The sequence below is a fragment of the Biomphalaria glabrata genome, chromosome 12 (assembly GCF_947242115.1).
Source record: "Biomphalaria glabrata chromosome 12, xgBioGlab47.1, whole genome shotgun sequence".
NCBI lineage: Eukaryota > Metazoa > Mollusca > Gastropoda > Planorbidae > Biomphalaria > Biomphalaria glabrata.
Genome location: NC_074722.1, coordinates 3,386,222 through 3,404,100, shown reverse-complemented (window position 1 = coordinate 3,404,100; position 17,879 = coordinate 3,386,222). Strand labels below are relative to the sequence as shown.

Below are 17,879 nucleotides of genomic sequence, written 5' to 3'. Positions count from 1 at the left end.
ATCCATAGCCTTTTCATTAAAGGTGATGTCACTCCATCATAGCCTTTGTATTAAAGATGGTGTCACTCATCCGTAACCTTCATATTAAAAATGATGTCACTCATCCATAGCCTTCATATTAAAGATGGTGTCACTTATCCATAGCCTTTGTATTAAAGATTGTGTTTTTCATCCATAGCCTTTTTTTAAAGGTGGTGTCACTCAACCATAGCCTTTGTATTAAAAATGATGTCACTCAACCATAGCCTTTGTATTAAAGATGTCACTCATCCATAACCTTCATATTAAATATGGTGCCTTGTTATTTTAGAAATTTAACTTATATCTAGTGCTTAAAAAAATGTAACAACCAATTATATTTTAAACAGAAGTGTTGTAATAAATAATTTTTTTTACCTTGCAGATTTTTTTTTAGATCAAAGTGCAGATCTCTTCTTTATAATATAAATGGGAACATCATACAGATTGCTAGAAATTATTACCTTTGAGAAACAGACAAGAAATAAAATTGGTGTATCAAGGATGCCAGCATTCTTTAAGGCAAGTAGTCATTCACAAAGCTAGAATTTCACTATTTTGAATTTAATGTCATTGTGTCATAAAATGTTCTTTCTAAGCAAGGGCAAACTATGAAACCACTGATCCAGCAAAGCAAGTGTCTTTATAAGTTTCATTCTTTTTGTTTGTTTGTTGCTTTATCTTTTGTGTTATTGCATGCAAATTGAGCATGTTTTTAATTAAAATTATTTTAATAATAATTATGTTAGATAATTACTCCTTTTGCTTCATATAGTTTTTATAGATCTAGTTTTTTAAAAAAGGTTTTAATAGTTAAATTGAAATTTTATCTTCAAAAAGACTTAAACTCAACAACTCTGATTTCTTAGACAAATGTTTTATTTGTATTCATTATCATAATTAAATTTTGGAACATTTTCAGATCAGTGTCTAGTTATCAGATGATTAGAACCATCACTTGTGAGGAACTGGTTAGAAGTTAAAACATGTGTAAAGTGCTAAGCGGCAGTTTTATTTAAGGCAAGTAATCTATTCAATATAATTTAGGCACTTTAAATTTAGTTTCCTTGTTTCTTTTGATGTATGCTAATTAAGAACAGGAAATAAGCTGTGGAACTACTGATCTAGCAAGGCATGTATTTTTTTTTTTTATGTTTTAGTTTTGTTCTTTTTGTTTTTTTTTTGTTTTTGCATGCAATTTGAAAATATATTTTCAATGTTTATATAACAATTAAACATTTTCTGATTTCATAGAACATTTTGTAATTAAAAATATATGCATAACAATGGTTGACTTCATTATGCTTGATGTGCTAGATAGATTTAGGAGGATTATAGTATGAAGTTTAACAGCATCTCAAAATAATGAAATAACACCTTTTTTTTTTGTTAGCGGCCAAAGCTTCAAAATCACATTAAACATGTTCAGAACAAGATTGTGTACAGCCTTGTGAGTGAAGTGAAGGAGGATAGTCAACAGATCATGTGTGTTGCCCCAACAGTCCAACAGACTAAGGAACAGGTGAGGGTGTTGTGATGGAAAGTAGTCAAGATTAAATGATCATTTCTTTTTTCTAAGACAGGTATTTCCTCAAATGCTATGATTTTTATAATTTAGACTTAAGTTTCTTTTGATGCTTGCTTAGTAAAGAATAGGCAGGCAATTGGTATATATAGATATAGAGCAGCACAGTAAGTAAGCTTTCAATTGTATAGTTTTTTTATTTCTTGTATTAGTATTATTACTGCATGCTAATTAAACCCGTTTTCAATATTAACATAACTCTAGTTATACTTTTGTTATCATAGTTTTTGGTAACTATTTTAAATATATGCATATCAGTGAAGCCTCATTATGATTCATGTATCACTCATTGAGATAGGTAAACTCAGGTTTAGCCTTACTAATTTGATAATAAAGTCAGTATCTTCAAAATAAACTCTTTCTCTTTTCAGCCATAACATTCTATCCACATTCTAACCTCATATTTTATAACATTTTCAGTTCCAAATGCAGTTTACAGCCGAGTGATCTAGAAATAGAGCACAAATACTGATTGTGAGAACTATGACTAAGAGAAATCTTAGAAAAAATGCACATGTAATCAGAATTGTAGCAAGCTTGTACCAAATTTTTCTTAAGGCAAGTGGTCCTTTCCAATGTTACATTTAACTAATTTAATTTAATTCATTTCTTTTCATGTATGTTAAATAAGAACCAGTTTCTTACTACAGACCTATCAAAGCAAGTATATGTTTTTCTTTGTATTTGTATATTTTAATAGCATTTTTTTTTCTTTTTTTTTTATTGCATGCTAATTGAAAATGTTTTAAATATTTTTCCTAACAATTTAAGAATACATGTTTTCTGTTATCTCTTAGCCTTATGGTGATTAGTTCAATTGTATGATACAACTTGTTTTCTTCACTTTAACATTTAGAGAGCTAGATCTATTGGGGATTATCCCATTAGGAAGTTTAGACAAAAAAATCCCAGAATCTTCTCTAATCTTCACGTTAACATTTAGAGAGCTAGATCAATTGGGGATTATCCCATTAGGAAGTTTAGACAAAAAAAAATCCCAGAATCTTCTCTAAGACTTGTATTTGATTTATCGGCCTGTACACATTTTATATTACAACTTTCAGGTTGCTGATTGTAGCTTAGTTCTCCTGAGATGTAAGTGATGAAAAAAACTACAAGTTTTGGGGAACAGCAAGCAAGCATATCCAAACGTTTTAAAGTCAAGCCTATTCCATTCCTGTGGTTCTCTAGCCATCAAGAATTCAAGACCTGTTTCAACATACTTTTCCCATTCATCTGTTTATTGAGCTTATAAGGCAAGTAGTTCATCTCAATGATTTACCTTTTTCTTTTAATATAATGTCATTGTCAATTTTTTAATGTATACTAAAGCAACAGGCAAATTATGAATATTCTAATTTTTAAATGTTTATTTGAATTCTATCTTTTGTGTTAGTGCTTGCATTGGTGAATATCAATGTTAACATAATTTATTTTTTTTTTATAGAGAACCTCAGCATTAGTGCTTTTCATTAAGCTTTTTCATCATGGATATTCTTGGGCTCAATATTAGATAACATTTTGAATAGTCTTGTCCTCTTGGCTTTTGGTAATTGCTTTGAAATTTTTTACATTAAAAAATAATCATTTCCGTCATTTAGCATTTAGAGTTAGGTACATATAGTCATGATTATTGTAACAAGTTAAATAAAATTATATTATCACATTTTTCAGATTAAGGTGTTGAATAGATCTTATTCAAGAAATGGAGTGCCATACAGATTTGTAAACCATCTCTGAGTAGTAAATATGAAGAGCAGAACTAGTATACTTAAAACAAGGCAACACATGTTAGTAGAATCCTTGCTTTTTTTTCTGATTCTACTATCTATTCTACTATTCTACTTGTATATTTTATGTAATTTATTTCAATATATATAATTGTATATTTATTTTTTACTTTTTTCCCTTTTTTTTTTTCCAAGGTCAAGGCAAATTTATTCTCAATAGAACATCCTACTTGAAGCACAAATATTTCAAAACTATAAAACAACAGATATTGCCTTACAAGTATAGTGGATTATTAGATGCCATTTATTTTTTTAAATGCTCAGCTACTTGATATCAGGTTGAATTTAAATGATAATAATTGCCTCTTAATGTGTAATTATAAAATTATTTATTTAGCTTGTAGTTGTTTTTTTTAATCAGTTCAAGATGTTGAGTATTGATAACTAATCAACTACTAGCCTGGGAGATAAAAGCCAAAGCTGTAAACAGACAGGTCAGGTAAATATATGAATGAAGAAATTGAAACTAGAAGTCTAATTATAAGGCAAGTATTTTTCCTTCATATCTTATTGAACATAGTCAAACCATGTAATACTTATAGGCTTAACTATTGTTTCCATAGAAACAATGCTTTTTTAAATATCATGAGAAGTTTCCATATTTCATCAACTTAAGAAGCACACATTCTCTGCTGCCAACAGTACCAATTAGTCATCCAAGCAACAAATATTCCTTGGTAATCTGCTATCAGGTGACAGTTTTCTCTTTGGCATTTTTATGAATTAAAGCTTTCAAGGCCAAAGTAAGACTTATTTTTTTCTTTTCTTTAACTGCTAATTCTAAAATAATTTATCATTGCATGTTAAAAATAACTTTTTATACATTTTTCTGTGTTTTGGTCAAGCTTCAGGTTTGCTTAGCATATTCCTGTACTAGATATCAACAAATGTTTGATGGTCTGTCTGGTTCATCTCTTAACACTATGAAGATGGCTACACTGTGAGAACAAAGTTTTAATTTCATTCAAAACACACATTTTACAAAAACAATTATGGAAGGCACATTAAATATATTATTTTATCATTATTATGTAACAATGTTATTTTAATTTCATGACAAAGTGTATTTTAAGAGATATTCCAATTCAGTATTATATGTTTCCATATTTCAGAAGCTTAACAAGCAAACATTCTGTTGCCAACAGTACCAATTTGTCATCCTATCCAAGCAACTACTATTCCTTGGTAATCTGCTATCAGATGATTACAGTTTTCTCTTTGGCATTTGTATGAATTAAAGCTTTCAAAGCCAAAGTAAGACATTTTTTTTCTTCAACAGTTAATTCTGAAACAATTTATTCAAATTTTTGAACATTATTCTGAACTATTTTCTGTGTTTTGGTCAAGCCTTAGATTTGGTTAGCATAACCCTGAACTGCATATCAACAAATGTCTAATGGTCTGTCTGGTTCATTTCTCAACACTATGAAGATGGCTACACAGTGAGTACAAAGTTTTATTTTCATTCACCACACAAATTTTACAAAAGAAGAAAATAATAAAAGCTATAGGTATTTATCTTGTTAGACAACTATCTATCTTATTTGATGCATTACTTAGCCTTGGACAATGCATCATCATAACTAATATAATATTAAAAGGCATTTATTAATTTACAAAATTTAGGTCAATCAAATAAGATTATGTAATCACAAACTGTTTTCAGGGTATCAGCTATCAGCAGTGCACCCCTATGATATACAAGTCTTCATTGCCAACTCACTCTGCCAAATAGTGTGTACACCTTTCTTGCATTGGTAGTGACCCACTTTACTGTACTTCAATGTCAGGAGTCTGGATATGTCAGGCAACGGATATCAATTTTGTGTCCAAGGTTACTTAGGTAATTCTCTAAGAACAATAGGTGAGTTCAATTCTAGTGTACCAATCAAATATCTTAAAGCCAAGTAAAAAAAAACAAACTTAATTTTAAAGGCATATAAAAATCTGTTAAAAAAAACATAAAATGTTAGTTTTAGGGTATTAGTTTTAGAGTACTCGTTTTAGACCAAGTGATCATGGGTCAGATAGTGTCAAGCTCAACTGTTTCTTTGGCCAATGGTTAATGATGGGTTGTTAGGCCAGCAAATTTTCAAACGTTGCTCTAGTTTTAGGTTTATAAGCTACATGTTTTCTTCTAAAGTTAACAAATTAGGACCAAAATGTGAACTTTTTTTTAAGGTGATGTAATTGCAATCACACAAGAGCTGCTTCACATTTACTTTAAGAATGTTTGAATAGTGCATACATTTTTATAATAACTTACCTTCTGATTTGTAAGGTTGATATTTTATTTTATATATAAAATAAATATAAATAAATGCACTTGGGCAAGGGCTATTACTGTTTCCTTTTTTTTTTTTAGACTATTGACATTTTTCTTTAAATTTGTAAATTTGCTTCAACTTTCAAGGTTTTTTTTTAAAGACAGACTATGTGTTACTGATCTTCAGGTTAGTGGGTCAATCATTGTCCACTGATGCTCCACTGATGCCTTGGTTCTCCACTGATGCCTTGGTTCTCCACTGATGCCTTGGTTCTCCACTGATGCCTTGGTTCTCCACTGACGCCTTGGTTCTCCACTGATGCCTTGGTTCTCCACTGATGCCTTGGTTCTCCACTGATGCCTTGGTTCTCCACTGATGCCTTGGTTCTCCACTGATGCCTTGGTTCTCCACTGATGCCTTGGTTCTCCACTGATGCCTTGGTTCTACACTGATGCCTTGGTTCTCCACTGATGCCTTGGTTCTCCACTGATGCCTTGGTTCTCCACTGTTGCCTTTATAGCCATAAAGTTTATCTAGTGATCTACATATCAAGGTAATAAATATTTTTTACACTATAACCCAAGAGCTCCTGCGTTAGGATGCAATGGTTGTTACACTAGGCGCGTAATTCTGTTGTATTTTTTTTAGGACCCTAGCAATAGTTTCTTAAACTTTCAGACAATAAGAGCTAGTTTAGAACCAAAACACAAAACAAAAGTCAGATCTATATAGTCTTTTTTTTTTTTTTTCTAAAAATATTTTAAACAAAAGGCTAGATAGGGTAGCTTATGAAATTACTTGTGAAATTAGGTATTTTTAAAACGTGTACTTGTACTAAAGATATTTGAAGAATTTTAAAACTAGCTATATTTTTCTATTATACTTATTTATTTATTTGTTTGTATTAGATTTACATTTTTTTTTATTAATAATTATTTTTAAAAAAATTTAGTTACCTCCTTTTGTCTAATAGGATAGCATTTCAAAATCTAAAAAAATTAGAGCTGTTGAGTTAAAACACAAATTAATGAACTCACATTAAGCTGCATTACTTCCTAGAAATTTAAATTAAGCAAGCAATTAGCTCCATTCTTTGTGGCACATTTATATATATATATAAAACCAAATGAAAAGTTGAAAGTGATTTTCTTATTTAAAAAAAATGCCCTTCAATCCCTAGCAAAGAAAGTTCCACTTTCAGCCCTTGCGATCTATAGGTCATCTGTTTTTGTGGCCCACAGTTAACGAGGGTGTCATGTGGCTAGCACAACAACCAACCGCTTTTACTTTCCCCAACTAATGTCAGGTACCCTTTAGAGCTGGGTAGACTCAGAGGTGCCAAAAGGTCCCAAAATTTAAAATATCAGGATTCAAACCTGGGACTTCAACTTCGGAAGCTAAGTGTGTTACCAGCTCAGCCACTATACCTCCTATCAAAGAGAGATACATAAAAAAAATTGACTTTAAAATACCATGAAGTCTCATAAACCTTTCTATTTTTCCATCACACAGTGACATAGTGTCACTATTATTTGAAAACAAAATGACCATCACTAAAAAACACATTGTCTTTAAACATTGTCTGAGACAGGAAAAGCTCTTCTTGAATGAAAAGTTTAGAAACTGCCACATATTAAAATGCACTAATTTTATCAATACTGCATTATATGGTAATGCGTTTAAATGTGATATATTTGTTAAACAGTGCGTTTTTCTTAACTCACTTATAGACTAAATGGTCAATTAAACATGAGGTCAAGGAAAAAGGATGAACATTTCAAGGCTACAGAAGGAACATTAAACGTCTCTCTCTCTGTGAAAAGATTCTACCGATCTACAAATGATCAACATGTTTTATCTTAAGTTCATCTGCCATTTCTTCAAATGGAGCCATAGTCAGAATAAGGTAAGAAATATTCTTATACTTCACATTCTTATACTTCACAGCATTTATTTTTTGTAAAGTGATGATCCTGCATTAGTTGTATGTTGTTTGTGCATGTTACTTTAAATATCCTGCATTAGTTGTATGTTGTATGTGCATGATACTTTAAATATCCTGCATTAGTTGTATGTTGTATATGTATGCATGGTTCCTGTATTTGTTTTGTATATTATGATGTCAGTAATTACTTCACAAACACATAACAACTTCACACACAACTTGTAAGTTCACCTGTCTAGTTAAAGAAATTTGTATTGTATTTGTTTTAGTAGTGTCTAGTTATGAAAGTAAACTGAATTTTCATTTGTTAAACTTAGTGATATACCATTTTAATTTCAGTTAAAATATGTGGATGTTCCTATTAAATTTTTCAGAAAAACTGAATTGCTCTGAAATAATTCCAACTGTATAAATGTAAATATATTTCAACAAATAATGGAATTGGATTCTTTGTCATTTGGATTAATTCAATAGTAATGTATTCTAAATATGGAATTCAAACACAAAAATGAAAAGTTGTGAATCACCATCAACTTTCACTTTGCCACTTGGAGATTGGGATGATTCAAGTTACTGGAGATTGGGATGATTCAAGTTACTATTGTAGCAACTATGTGTTAATGTGCATGGTCTTAACACCCCAGTACTTAATTGGACAAAAAAAAAAGGATCTACAATTCACAGTGATATGATGTACTATTGCATAAACAAGTTGACTTGACTTCATGTAGATCTTTAACTAAATAAACTGTTTCAATTCTTCAGTGTGTGATAGTGTGAAAAAAAACATTTATGGTTTCTTGTGATTATGTGCAATATAATGACATATTAAGTTGACTTGAATACTCTTAAAATGTTTCATTTCTAAGGTGTGGAAAAATGTGCATTATATTTTCATGTTTGGAGTTAATGTGAAAACAGAAATCTACTATTCCATGTGATATGATATACAATTGCATGCAAAAAATCCTAACCCTAACCCATTCAATGAACAATCAGTATGAACGTTTCCACCAAAGGAAATGTTGCCGCTCATGATGCATCTATTTATTTGGCTCCAGATATTCAACTGATGCACATTCGCAAAACAAATGTAAAAAAAAAAGATTTAATCCATTACATGTATATAATTGTGCAGGAACATTTGGGATTGTTATTTGTATCACACTCATCTCTCATTCATTGAGACTCTACACTTAATCTGGTGATCTAAATGTATTTGCAATTCACAGTGAAATCATTCTTTGAGTGCTTAAAAAAGAAATTCATACGGATGTATAACTGTGTTAGACGTCTTCATTTATATTCCAATTGAACGTTTGTAACAATAAATATAACAAAAAATGTGTGATAATTAGCAGGTCTTTGACCTCTGCACTTAATGTGGTGATCAAAATGTGTTTGCAATTCCCAATGAAATCATTCTTTGAGTGCTTAAAAAAGAAATTCATACGGATGTATAACTGTGTTAGAGGTCTTCATTTATATTCCGACTGAACGTTTGTAACAATAATTAAGTCACACTCAAGGAACATATGAACGTGTCCATCAAAGGAAATATCGCCGCTCGTGATGCAACGCACACTAATCAACATTTGCACTTGCAGACCAACTAAATAGTTGTGGAGAAAACACATTTAATTGATGACATTACTATGTTTAGCTTAGGACTTTTCAAAAGTGAAGACTGGACTCTTTAGTCATCTTCGTGTTTATAGGAATGATTAATGGAGGACTTTTAAAAGCGAAGACTGGACTCCTTAGCCATCTTCGTGTTCATAGGAATGATTAATGGAGGAATTTTAAAAATGAAGACTGGGTTCTTTAGCCATCTTCGTGTTCATAGGAATGATTAATGGAGGAATTTTAAAAGTGAAGACTGGGCTCTTTAGCCATCTTCATGTTTAAAGGATGTAGTTGAGGATTTTTGTTTCAAAGAAGATCGGTCTCCATGACCATCTTCGTACTTATAGGAAAGGATATTGTATTATTTTTTGAAAAATTGAGGATTTTTAGCTGAGGACTAGATGTAGTAATATAGTCATCAATTGAATTGTTGATCCAAGACGAAATTGTTGGTTATGTCTGTGCATTTGTAGACAACCCAACAGTGCACATCCTTTTTCTTGTTTTGCTTTTTTTCACGTGCTACAATGCCTTGGACAAAGCATCATCATAACTTGGAATGTTAAGAGGCATTCAAAAAAAATCATAGAAGAATGAGTATGTAAAATAACCGGCTAGTTCAGTTGAATAATAGTTGGGACATAATTAGTTGAGTGCAAGCTTTGACGCTGATTCAACTCACTCAACATTAGTTGAGTGCGAAGTTTGTGAGGCTGATTCAACCCTCAAACCGGATGCTTGTAGACCACCTTCAATAGCTTGAACACGACGTCATCACAAATATTGTTACAGTCAGTTCATCAAAATGAAGCTGTAGGTCAACAAGCTCAAAACAGGAGTCAGTGAAAAAAGCAAGCCTGAAACTTTTTATTGGGCTCCAACTATTCAACTGATGCACGTTTGAAGAGTTAAAAAAAAAAGGATGAAAATATAAGCCATCAGATATATGATGATTGTGCAGGAACAGTTGGGATTGTCGTTTGTATCACGCTCATCTCTACCCTATCCATTGAGACACTTTGAAGTGATGTAACCAGTGAGGTTTTGTAACAACTTTATTGAATTGTAATGAGGATATCTACAAACATTTGTGTACAAATGTGTGATAATTAGCAGGTCTTTGACCTCTGCACTTAATGTGGTGATCAAAATGTATTTGCAATTCCCAGTGAAATCATTCTTTGTCTTTGAGTGCTTAAAAAAGAAATTCATACTGATGTATAACTGTGTTAGACGTCTTCATTTATATTCCGATTGAACGTTTGTAACAATAAATATAACAACAAATGTGTGATAATTAGCAGCTCTTTGACCTCTGCACTTAATGTGGTGATCAAAATGTATTTGCAATTCCCAGTGAAATCATTCTTTGAGTGCTTAAAAAAGAAATTCATACGGATGTATAACTGTGTTAGACATCTTCATTTATATTCCAATTGAACGTTTGTAACAATAATTAAGTCACACTCAAGGAACATATGAACGTGTCCATCAAAGGAAATATCGCCGCTCGTGATGCAACGCACACTAATCAACATTTGCACTTGCAGACCAACTAAATAGTTGCGGAGAAAACACATTTAATTGATGACTTTACTATGTTTAGCTTAGGACTTTTCAAAAGCGAAGACTGGACTCTTTAGCCATCTTCGTGTTTATAGGAATGATTAATGGAGGAATTTTAAAAGCGAAGCCTGGACTCCTTAGCCATCTTCGTGTTTATAGGAATGATTAATGGAGGAATTTTAAAAGCGAAGACTGGACTCCTTAGCCATCTTCGTGTTCATAGGAATGATTAACGTAGGAATTTTAAAAGTGAAGACTGGGCTCTTTAGCCATCTTCATGTTAAAAGGATGTAGTTGAGGACTTTTTCAAAGAAGATCGGTCTCGGTGGCCATCTTTGTACTTATAGGAAAGGATATTGTATTATGTTTTAAACATGAGGATTTTTAGCTGAGGACTAGATGTATTAATAGTCATCAATTGAATTGTTGATCCAAGACAAAATAGTTGGTTATGTCTGTGTGCATTTGTAGACAACCCAGCAGTGCACATCCTTTTTCTTGTTTTGCTTTTTTCACGTGCTACAATGCCTTGGACAAAGCATCATCATAACTTGGAATGTTTAAAGGCATTATAAAAATATCATAGAAAAATGAGTTTGTGAAATAACCGGTTATTTCAGTTCAGTTGAATAATAGTTGGGACATAATTAGTTGAGTGCAAGCTTTGAGGCTGATTCAACTCACTCGACATTAGTTGAGTGCGAAGTTTGTGAGGCTGATTCAGCCCTCAAACCGGATGCTTGTAGACCACCTTCAATAGCTTGAACACGACGTCATCACAAATATTGTTACAGTCAGTTCATCAAAATGAAGTTGTCGGTCGACAAGCTCAAAACAGGAGTCAGCCGAAAATGCAAGCCTGAAACTTTTTATTGGGCTCCAGCTATTCAACTGATGCACGTTTGCAAAACAAATGTTAAAAAAAAAAGGATGAAAATAGAAGCCATCAGATGTATATGATTGTGCAGGAACAGTTGGGATTTGTGTCGTTTGTATCACGCTCATCTCTCATCCACTGAGACATTGTGAAGCGATGTAACCAGTGATGTTTCGAAACATCTCTATTTAATTGTGATGAGGATATCTACAAACGTTTGTGTACAAATATGTGATAATTCGCAGATTTTTCATCTCTGCACTTAATGTGGTGATCAAAATGTATTTGCGATTCCCAGTGAAATCATTCTTTGAGTGCTTAAAAAAGAAATTCATAAGGATGTATAACTGTGTTAGACGTCTTCATTTATATTCCGATGGAAGGTTTGTAACAATAATTAAGTCACACTCAAGGAACATAAGAACCTGTCCATCAAAGGAAATATCGCCGCTCTTTATGCAACGCACACTAATCAACATTTGTACTTGCAGACCAACTAAATAGTTGCGGAGAAAACACATTTAATTGATGACTTTACTATGTTTAGCTTAGGACTTTTCAAAAGCGAAGACTGGACTCTTTAGCCATCTTCGTGTTCATAGGAAGGATTAATGGAGGAATTTTAAAAGCGAAGACTGGGCTCTTTAGCCATCTTCATGTTAAAAGGATGTAGTTGAGGACTTTTTCAAAGAAGATCGGTCTCGGTGGCCATCTTTGTACTTATAGGAAAGGATATTGTATTATGTTTTAAACATGAGGATTTTTAGCTGAGGACTAGATGTATTAATAGTCATCAATTGAATTGTTGATCCAAGACAAAATAGTTGGTTATGTCTGTGTGCATTTGTAGACAACCCAGCAGTGCACATCCTTTTTCTTGTTTTGCTTTTTTCACGTGCTACAATGCCTTGGACAAAGCATCATCATAACTTGGAATGTTTAAAGGCATTATAAAAATATCATAGAAAAATGAGTTTGTGAAATAACCGGTTATTTCAGTTCAGTTGAATAATAGTTGGGACATAATTAGTTGAGTGCAAGCTTTGAGGCTGATTCAACTCACTCGACATTAGTTGAGTGCGAAGTTTGTGAGGCTGATTCAGCCCTCAAACCGGATGCTTGTAGACCACCTTCAATAGCTTGAACACGACGTCATCACAAATATTGTTACAGTCAGTTCATCAAAATGAAGTTGTCGGTCGACAAGCTCAAAACAGGAGTCAGCCGAAAATGCAAGCCTGAAACTTTTTATTGGGCTCCAGCTATTCAACTGATGCACGTTTGCAAAACAAATGTTAAAAAAAAGGATGAAAATAGAAGCCATCAGATGTATATGATTGTGCAGGAACAGTTGGGATTTGTGTCGTTTGTATCACGCTCATCTCTCATCCACTGAGACATTGTGAAGCGATGTAACCAGTGATGTTTCGAAACATCTCTATTTAATTTTGATGAGGATATCTACAAACGTTTGTGTACAAATATGTGATAATTCGCAGATTTTTCATCTCTGCACTTAATGTGGTGATCAAAATGTATTTGCGATTCCCAGTGAAATCATTCTTTGAGTGCTTAAAAAAGAAATTCATAAGGATGTATAACTGTGTTAGACGTCTTCATTTATATTGCGATGGAAGGTTTGTAACAATAATTAAGTCACACTCAAGGAACATAAGAACCTGTCCATCAAAGGAAATATCGCCGCTCGTGATGCAACGCACACTAATCAACATTTGTACTTGCAGACCAACTAAATAGTTGCGGAGAAAACACATTTAATTGATGACTTTACTATGTTTAGCTTAGGACTTTTCAAAAGCGAAGACTGGACTCTTTAGCCATCTTCGTGTTCATAGGAAGGATTAATGGAGGACTTTTAAAATCGAAGACTGGACTCCTTAGCCATCTTCGTGTTTATAGGAATGATTAATGGAGGAATTTTAAAAGCGAAGACTGGACTCCTTAGCCATCTTCGTGTTCATAGGAATGATTAACGTAGGAATTTTAAAAGTGAAGACTGGGCTCTTTAGCCATCTTCATGTTAAAAGGATGTAGTTGAGGACTTTTTCAAAGAAGATCGGTCTCGGTGGCCATCTTTGTACTTATAGGAAAGGATATTGTATTATGTTTTAAACATGAGGATTTTTAGCTGAGGACTAGATGTATTAATAGTCATCAATTGAATTGTTGATCCAAGACAAAATAGTTGGTTATGTCTGTGTGCATTTGTAGACAACCCAGCAGTGCACATCCTTTTTCTTGTTTTGCTTTTTTCACGTGCTACAATGCCTTGGACAAAGCATCATCATAACTTGGAATGTTTAAAGGCATTATAAAAATATCATAGAAAAATGAGTTTGTGAAATAACCGGTTATTTCAGTTCAGTTGAATAATAGTTGGGACATAATTAGTTGAGTGCAAGCTTTGAGGCTGATTCAACTCACTCGACATTAGTTGAGTGCGAAGTTTGTGAGGCTGATTCAGCCCTCAAACCGGATGCTTGTAGACCACCTTCAATAGCTTGAACACGACGTCATCACAAATATTGTTACAGTCAGTTCATCAAAATGAAGTTGTCGGTCGACAAGCTCAAAACAGGAGTCAGCCGAAAATGCAAGCCTGAAACTTTTTATTGGGCTCCAGCTATTCAACTGATGCACGTTTGCAAAACAAATGTTAAAAAAAAAAGGATGAAAATAGAAGCCATCAGATGTATATGATTGTGCAGGAACAGTTGGGATTTGTGTCGTTTGTATCACGCTCATCTCTCATCCACTGAGACATTGTGAAGCGATGTAACCAGTGATGTTTCGAAACATCTCTATTTAATTGTGATGAGGATATCTACAAACGTTTGTGTACAAATATGTGATAATTCGCAGATTTTTCATCTCTGCACTTAATGTGGTGATCAAAATGTATTTGCGATTCCCAGTGAAATCATTCTTTGAGTGCTTAAAAAAGAAATTCATAAGGATGTATAACTGTGTTAGACGTCTTCATTTATATTCCGATGGAAGGTTTGTAACAATAATTAAGTCACACTCAAGGAACATAAGAACCTGTCCATCAAAGGAAATATCGCCGCTCTTTATGCAACGCACACTAATCAACATTTGTACTTGCAGACCAACTAAATAGTTGCGGAGAAAACACATTTAATTGATGACTTTACTATGTTTAGCTTAGGACTTTTCAAAAGCGAAGACTGGACTCTTTAGCCATCTTCGTGTTCATAGGAAGGATTAATGGAGGAATTTTAAAAGCGAAGACTGGGCTCTTTAGCCATCTTCATGTTAAAAGGATGTAGTTGAGGACTTTTTCAAAGAAGATCGGTCTCGGTGGCCATCTTTGTACTTATAGGAAAGGATATTGTATTATGTTTTAAACATGAGGATTTTTAGCTGAGGACTAGATGTATTAATAGTCATCAATTGAATTGTTGATCCAAGACAAAATAGTTGGTTATGTCTGTGTGCATTTGTAGACAACCCAGCAGTGCACATCCTTTTTCTTGTTTTGCTTTTTTCACGTGCTACAATGCCTTGGACAAAGCATCATCATAACTTGGAATGTTTAAAGGCATTATAAAAATATCATAGAAAAATGAGTTTGTGAAATAACCGGTTATTTCAGTTCAGTTGAATAATAGTTGGGACATAATTAGTTGAGTGCAAGCTTTGAGGCTGATTCAACTCACTCGACATTAGTTGAGTGCGAAGTTTGTGAGGCTGATTCAGCCCTCAAACCGGATGCTTGTAGACCACCTTCAATAGCTTGAACACGACGTCATCACAAATATTGTTACAGTCAGTTCATCAAAATGAAGTTGTCGGTCGACAAGCTCAAAACAGGAGTCAGCCGAAAATGCAAGCCTGAAACTTTTTATTGGGCTCCAGCTATTCAACTGATGCACGTTTGCAAAACAAATGTTAAAAAAAAGGATGAAAATAGAAGCCATCAGATGTATATGATTGTTCAGGAACAGTTGGGATTTGTGTCGTTTGTATCACGCTCATCTCTCATCCACTGAGACATTGTGAAGCGATGTAACCAGTGATGTTTCGAAACATCTCTATTTAATTGTGATGAGGATATCTACAAACGTTTGTGTACAAATATGTGATAATTCGCAGATTTTTCATCTCTGCACTTAATGTGGTGATCAAAATGTATTTGCGATTCCCAGTGAAATCATTCTTTGAGTGCTTAAAAAAGAAATTCATAAGGATGTATAACTGTGTTAGACGTCTTCATTTATATTCCGATGGAAGGTTTGTAACAATAATTAAGTCACACTCAAGGAACATAAGAACCTGTCCATCAAAGGAAATATCGCCGCTCTTTATGCAACGCACACTAATCAACATTTGTACTTGCAGACCAACTAAATAGTTGCGGAGAAAACACATTTAATTGATGACTTTACTATGTTTAGCTTAGGACTTTTCAAAAGCGAAGACTGGACTCTTTAGCCATCTTCGTGTTCATAGGAAGGATTAATGGAGGAATTTTAAAAGCGAAGACTGGGCTCTTTAGCCATCTTCATGTTAAAAGGATGTAGTTGAGGACTTTTTCAAAGAAGATCGGTCTCGGTGGCCATCTTTGTACTTATAGGAAAGGATATTGTATTATGTTTTAAACATGAGGATTTTTAGCTGAGGACTAGATGTATTAATAGTCATCAATTGAATTGTTGATCCAAGACAAAATAGTTGGTTATGTCTGTGTGCATTTGTAGACAACCCAGCAGTGCACATCCTTTTTCTTGTTTTGCTTTTTTCACGTGCTACAATGCCTTGGACAAAGCATCATCATAACTTGGAATGTTTAAAGGCATTATAAAAATATCATAGAAGAATGAGTTTGTGAAATAACCGGTAATTTCAGTTCAGTTGAATAATAGTTGGGACATAATTAGTTGAGTGCAAGCTTTGAGGCTGATTCAACTCACTCGACATTAGTTGAGTGCGAAGTTTGTGAGGCTGATTCAGCCCTCAAACCGGATGCTTGTAGACCACCTTCAATAGCTTGAACACGACGTCATCACAAATATTGTTACAGTCAGTTCATCAAAATGAAGTTGTCGGTCGACAAGCTCAAAACAGGAGTCAGCCGAAAATGCAAGCCTGAAACTTTTTATTGGGCTCCAGCTATTCAACTGATGCACGTTTGCAAAACAAATGTTAAAAAAAAGGATGAAAATAGAAGCCATCAGATGTATATGATTGTGCAGGAACAGTTGGGATTTGTGTCGTTTGTATCACGCTCATCTCTCATCCACTGAGACATTGTGAAGCGATGTAACCAGTGATGTTTCGAAACATCTCTATTTAATTGTGATGAGGATATCTACAAACGTTTGTGTACAAATATGTGATAATTCGCAGATTTTTCATCTCTGCACTTAATGTGGTGATCAAAATGTATTTGCGATTCCCAGTGAAATCATTCTTTGAGTGCTTAAAAAAGAAATTCATAAGAATGTATAACTGTGTTAGACGTCTTCATTTATATTGCGATGGAAGGTTTGTAACAATAATTAAGTCACACTCAAGGAACATAAGAACCTGTCCATCAAAGGAAATATCGCCGCTCATGATGCAACGCACACTAATCAACATTTGTACTTGCAGACCAACTAAATAGTTGCGGAGAAAACACATTTAATTGATGACTTTACTATGTTTAGCTTAGGACTTTTCAAAAGCGAAGACTGGACTCTTTAGCCATCTTCGTGTTCATAGGAAGGATTAATGGAGGACTTTTAAAATCGAAGACTGGACTCCTTAGCCATCTTCGTGTTTATAGGAATGATTAATGGAGGAATTTTAAAAGCGAAGACTGGACTCCTTAGCCATCTTCGTGTTTATAGGAATGATTAACGTAGGAATTTTAAAAGTGAAGACTGGGCTCTTTAGCCATCTTCATGTTAAAAGGATGTAGTTGAGGACTTTTTTAAAGAAGATCGGTCTCGGTGGCCATCTTTGTACTTATAGGAAAGGATATTGTATTATGTTTTAAACATGAGGATTTTTAGCTGAGGACTAGATGTATTAATAGTCATCAATTGAATTGTTGATCCAAGACAAAATAGTTGGTTATGTCTGTGTGCATTTGTAGACAACCCAGCAGTGCACATCCTTTTTCTTGTTTTGCTTTTTTCACGTGCTACAATGCCTTGGACAAAGCATCATCATAACT

General features: G+C 33.5%; 1 long non-coding RNA gene across 5 annotated transcripts in view; it reads left to right on the top strand.

The window, feature by feature from the left end:
* The first annotated feature begins 3,048 nt into the window (after nucleotides 1-3,048).
* Nucleotides 3,049-17,879, top strand: part of LOC106052950 (uncharacterized) — a 49,244-nt gene continuing 34,413 nt past the window's right edge. For 3 of the 5 annotated variants that reach the window (XR_008774103.1, XR_008774099.1, XR_008774102.1), the window contains exons 1-9: nucleotides 3,049-3,152; nucleotides 3,278-3,393; nucleotides 3,529-4,136; nucleotides 4,239-4,333; nucleotides 4,506-4,647; nucleotides 4,741-4,835; nucleotides 5,060-5,257; nucleotides 5,847-6,213; nucleotides 7,391-7,566. This is a non-coding gene — a long non-coding RNA (uncharacterized LOC106052950). The remainder of the gene's footprint in view (nucleotides 3,153-3,277; nucleotides 3,394-3,528; nucleotides 4,137-4,238; nucleotides 4,334-4,505; nucleotides 4,648-4,740; nucleotides 4,836-5,059; nucleotides 5,258-5,846; nucleotides 6,214-7,390; nucleotides 7,567-17,879) is intronic. The other 2 variants (XR_008774100.1, XR_008774101.1) reach the window with 2 other exon arrangements.